The sequence below is a fragment of the Silene latifolia genome, chromosome 10 (genome assembly GCF_048544455.1).
Source record: "Silene latifolia isolate original U9 population chromosome 10, ASM4854445v1, whole genome shotgun sequence".
NCBI classification, from domain to species: Eukaryota; Viridiplantae; Streptophyta; class Magnoliopsida; order Caryophyllales; family Caryophyllaceae; genus Silene; species Silene latifolia.
The window spans coordinates 164796014-164802013 of record NC_133535.1 but is presented as its reverse complement, the minus strand read 5'-3'; the positions used below and the strand labels follow the sequence as shown (position 1 = coordinate 164802013).

General features: G+C 39.7%; 1 long non-coding RNA gene across 1 annotated transcript; it reads left to right on the top strand.

Annotated features, from left to right (window-relative positions):
- The first annotated feature begins 3776 nt into the window (after nt 1-3776).
- Nucleotides 3777-4548, top strand: LOC141609534 (uncharacterized). Its single transcript, XR_012527456.1, has 3 exons — nt 3777-3835; nt 3925-4017; nt 4371-4548. It is a non-coding gene; the product is annotated as an uncharacterized LOC141609534 (long non-coding RNA).
- Nucleotides 4549-6000: the final 1452 nt, after the last annotated feature.

Below are 6000 nucleotides of genomic sequence, written 5' to 3'. Positions count from 1 at the left end.
CCTGGCTAAATTTAAGTCACAAGCTAGATAGGTACCGTGCTTGGCCTTCTTGGCCGGAGGAGACTTTTCCCTGCCAGCAGCAGAGGCAGTCCCTTTCCTCTTTCGGATAAGGGAAGATTCCCCCTCATCGGAGTCCTCATCAAGAATATCAACAATCTCCACCGTCTCCTTCTTGGGGGGAGGGATGGGAGGTGGAGCCGGCGCTGACGTCTTCGCCGCCGAAGACGTAGTTTTCCGCGTCCGACGCACTACACCGCTAACGACCCTCGCCTGAGCCTCCTCCACGCTCAAGCCCTTCAGCCGTTGTTCCATAAGGTCACTCGGCGACTTCCTACGATCGTGGGTTAGAGCCTTCGGATGCAAGTTAGCAACGGTCCCATCTTTGTGCAGCCCCATTCTCCGAAGAAGATCCTCAGACAGGTCCTTTCCAAAGTGGTCTGCGAAAAGAAACAAAGCAAGAGTAAAGGTAGGGAAAATAAATCGAAGTTCGAGGAACAAAAGCGTCAAAAACGACGATGGGCCTCACACCGACCCCACTCACCCTGTGCCAGGGCCGGTATGAGGCCGACATGACAGAGCGGCTCATCCTGAAGGATGATCTGCGTCGGGGGAATCCATCTTTTCGGCACCCCACTCTTGCCCACCTCAAAGAGCCTCAGGGCCAGCCTCTCATCCTCCTTGAGATAGACGGTGCTGGCGGATATTTTGGGCCTCTTCCGGGAAACCCATCTATCGTGCTCCGCCTGAGTCTCACACCGCAAGTTAACTTGGTGCTGGAAGGAGCACGGAAGCGGATAGTCATCCGGCACCTTAACGTACACCCACCGGCCTTGCCAGTCCTTGCAAGAGGAAAGTTTGTCAACAGAGACATAACCCTGCTCCATTTGCACACTATACCATCCGGCGCGGCCAGAGATCGATGGTTTGAGATAATGAAGCCGGCGGAATAGATTCACCGTTGGAGCCTCTCCCTTGAAGAGACAAAGCCAGACAAAACCAATTATGGTTCGCACAGCCAACGGGTGTAGTTGTGCAACGGCAACGTTCATGGCTCTAATAATGGCCATAACGTACCCATTCAGCGGAAACCGGAGCCCATACTCCAAATGCTGCATATACACGCCAAGATGGCCCGGTGGAGAGGGCAACAGACGGCCTGACCCTCCTCAGGGATAACAATTTTGTACCCCCTACCAAAGAAAAAATGGCCCTCGAAAAATTTGTCGCCTGAACAACTGGCGAGCTTATGAGTCCAAGCACGGTCAAGATGAACCTTACAAGCGTCGCCGTGATCCAGGACGTACTGCCTCCCTTCATTAGAACGAGGCCCTTCCACTTCATCACCGAAATCATCACCAAAATCGCCATAGGAATCAGAGTCCTCCCATTCCTCAAGAATTTGAGGATCAACTTCAGGAGAAGGAGACCTAGGGCCCCCCGACGCAGTTTTACTAGGTCCAGCATCAACAGAAGACATGTTCACAACAAATCTAACGAAATAAAATGAAATTTGTTTGATTACCTTAAAGAAATACACTCGCCGGATCGAAGACCGAAGATTGGAAGAAAAGAAAGCCCTTGAAAATTTAGAGAGATGAAGGTTTTGGGAGAAAATTTTCGAAAATTTGAAGAAATGAAAGTAATGGCCAAAATCACGGTATAAACTGCCCTATTTATAGGGAAAAGCCCACAAAGAGGGACCAATCAGGGCACAGCCCATGAAGCGTCAACCAATCAGCAAGCAGACACGTGTCAGACATGCAACCACGGAATGTCAATCGTTGCAACAGTTGAATGTCAATCAATGCTACAGTTACCAAGCGTATTCAACACGCCCATTCACATCTCTTCGCCTGTTCATCTTCCACACCAAATTCCTAGGCACATGCTCTCCGCCGGCCACATGATCGACCAAGCCGGGAGCACGGCGGGGGCAATCGAAATAACCAAGCACTCTCGGTCCCCTGGTCTCGGCCGGCATCACATTCTTTCCCACATCGGATACCCTTTACGCATCCATGTGGAGGGGGGATATAATAGGCCTACGAATGATCAAGCCGATGCATCAGAAGAAGCCGACGTAGAAAATTTTTGCATAACACTTGCGCAGAATATACACTCAACATACATCGGAGCCCATGCCACGGCATAGACTACGCTGGGGGCAAATTGATGGGGCATATTCTGCACCGCTGACCAAGTCTACATATTGAGCAAGGTCAAGGGTATCCACAGCAAAGTCAACAACTTAAACAGTCTAGCCGATGGAGCCCATCGGCCTGTCACCTAGGTCCCGGCCAGACAACTGGCCAGCCGGGGCACAAATCCGCGTACTCATATCCAAGACCCTCGGCGAGCCTGCCACAGTCCATCGGCCGAGGGTACAATCTCTTTTCACCGATAGCCACTTAGCCACCTGGCCACTACGTGACAAAAGGTGAATGCCTATAAATACTCCTCAACCTCCATTGAGGAAAGGATCCACAAATTGACCTAATAACCACTATTCATCTGGTAATATCTTCCTTATCTCTCTACAATACACGCTTAGCCAAATTCTGGACAACTTCTCTCTAAGTTTACTGACTTGAGCGTCGGAGTGAGTACGCTCGGCCAAAGCCGAGCCCTCAGTTTGTTAATCGTTTCAGGAGACCGCGAGGAGGATTCAAGCAAGGACATCTTTCCACTAGCTACGAGTGGTATCAAATATCTGCTCTGGAATTAAACCCGGAACAGGCGTCACATGTCAAGATTAGCTATTGAAAAAGTGTGTATCTAAAAAATAAAAATATATTATTGTATCTCACAAGTTATTTAAAAAAATATTAAAGGGGAAGATTAATAGGTGAAATTGATAGCTTCTAATACACTTTTGACTTTATAGGCTCAATTGCAAAATACTACCTATTAGTTTCAATATTTTTCGAAATACTACATATTATATTTATTTTTTCAAATTACTACCTTCAAAGCTACAACTTTTCCTAAGTTGCTACCTAATAGCTAGATTTAGTACTTAATTAACCATAATCTATATCTATATCTATATATAATATAAAAAGGCAGGCCTAAACATTAAATTTTAACATTCACCTTTTAAGACTATTAGAGCATGCTCCATCATCATTATTATTTAAAAAAAATTGAAAAAATCATAACATTAAACACTAATTAAAGCACAATAAATATTAATATTTGCTTTTTATTTGTTAAGAAAATTAAACAAAAATTAAACTTAAAACTAAAGCCAATATATCTAATATTAAACACAAATTATAATTCTCACCATAATCTTTCAAAATAAGGCTAATCATTCAATCTACCTTGAATTATTGTTCACAAATAAAAATATAAAAATTTCTATTTTGAAAAAATTCTTTTACCTTGAATTAATTACATAGCTAAACAAAATTGAAAACAATAATAATAATAACAATAATCGTGACAAAACATTAATAAACGTAACAATATTCGTGGCAAAATATTATTAATCGCGGTTTGGACAATGTCGATTGCTGCAACACTGGCTAATAATCGCGGTTTGGACAAAACTATGACCAAGGTTATTCCTCTCGCTTACGTTTCATTTTCTCGTCATCTTCTCACCAATACTGCTTATTGATCCCGCTCAATTTCTACTACTATTTCTCAGCCTCGTTTAATGCCTAATAATGTTTAAACCGTAAATAATATGGCCAGATCGGAGATGCAATACTTCAAATTATATTATGCAATATAGAAAATTATATATCTGAAATGTTACTTTCTGATTTGCAGGAGGCTATTAATGATGTTGCTTCACAGTGGGGTCTTATCTGCAATCGTTATGAAATAAGTTCGTTCCCTGTGTTAGCTACCTGTTTTGCTGTACATTTGTTTTATTTATTTATTTATACTAACGCATGTTTCCCTGAAATTTTGTAGGGGATATCATTCCACCTCCTGGAATAAGAGACAGTATGGTTATGCAAGCAGCGGCTGAAAGGAGGAAAAGAGCTGAAATTATTGAGGCTGAAGGTTAGTTTGTTAGCATATTTAATATAGCTGGTAGGTTAGATTTTTCAATTATCTAACTTTTAGAAATCCATAATGAAACTAATTAAACTCTATACTTTAGAATTTAGATGTGGTTTGTAGTATCCCTACTAATATTAGGAACGGTGACGACAACAATACCCCTCATTCCAAACTTCAAATACTGGTCTACATGTAGAATCGTTGGACTTTCATTGTCACTCTTAGAATGTCAATATAGAATCTATGTGCTTTGTTGTGCATGATATATATAGTATAGGCTTTTGAAATTTCAATTGACTGTTGAGTACCATATAATTCTGTTGAGCATGCTAACAACTACTTATGCCTGTCAGGAAAAAGGCAGGCTCAAATATTGACTTCAGAAGCTGCTAAAACAGATTCAATTAATCGAGCTGCAGGTTTATAATCCTATGCCTTTTTTTTTTTATTTGGAGTTTTCTACTTCGTATTAAAGAACATGGGTTTCACTTGTAATTATTGGGTGGATGTAGGTGCTGGAGAAGCAATGCAAATTATTATGGGTAAAATCATTAAAGGGCCAGCGGGGCAAGCGGTATTTGTCTTGTATTTTTTTTTTATGGTTTCAATAGGGCTATACTTTATAGCTGAAATTCATTACGATTACGGCTTTGTGCCTAGATTTTCGGTCAATTTCAGTCACTCTAGAAATGTGGTTAAGCTACTGAATTTTGAATTTTTTTGCTTTGTCTTTTCTTAATTCTATCACAATTGCTTAGGGGTTCAACTTTATTTTGAATTTTTTTCTTGTCTTTCTTAATTCCATCTCTTTATTATTTACTCCATCTAATTTGCCATCCCAATTCTATTTCTCTCTTGTTATATACTTCCTCCAATTCGTTATAATGTTCCCCTTTATATTTGACACAATATTTAAGCAATACTATTAAAAATGAATAAAGAACATTGATGGGGGTTGGTATAAGGAGAGAGATGAATTATTAGGAGTTAAATAAGGAGTTATGAGGCCAAAATATAAGAAAAGTAACAAAATAGGAGTTAAAGAGTTATGTGGGGTTTGGTGATAGAAGAGAGTGATGAATAAAATAAGAGTAAAAGTTACCAAAAAAAAAGGGGAACATTACTTGAATAATCCGTTTCGAGAAATAGGGAACATTATAGCGAATAAGAGGGAGTATGTACCTACTACTTTGAATTTTATTTATCAAAATAATAATGAATCAGCTCAATTATTTACTCTTTGTTTGTTTGCTTGCTAATTAAGACTACATAGATATAATATTAGTGGGGAAGATCGATCATATTTTGATGGAGCTTTAATTTGCTGGATTTAATTACTAAGTCATATAGCTTTTGTTTTACCCTTGTATTTTGGTCCCTTTTTGTGAACTCATTTGTACCTAGCCTTTCGTTTGATTAACCAACATACAAGCTACATCCCAAAATAACTCACCATATCGAGTAAGTTGTGGTAGTTAGTTATGTTGAATAAAAATGGGTTGGAACCTCGATCTCTTGGGGTAATTGAGCTTCAAAGTATTATCAAAGCTTGTTTGGCTACTTTTGTGAATAAAGAGGTGTTTGAAAAAAATGCAAAAAAAAAAACAAAATAGAAAAAAAGAAAAAAAAAGTCCTTGATTTATCGCTTTAGAAAAACTCATGAGCAACATCTCTTGCACATAAAAAAGAGATAAGAAAAAATCTTTGCTAATAAAGGTTTTGAAGTTTTGCAAATGGGCATTGTTTTATAATGTCTATGCTGAAAAAGAGGTGACCACTTCACCGAATTTTGAAGAAAAGCTTGTTTGTATTTGGACTTTGTAAAATGGGTAGATAGGTGACAACTTTACTCGATTTAGCTCCACATATTCAAACGACACTTGTGTCAATCCCTTTCTTACCTTGTCCAAAGCCCCATTACAATCTACTTGCCTCTTTAATATGTGCATTGCATTTACATTTCTATTGCGGTTGTAGGATGAA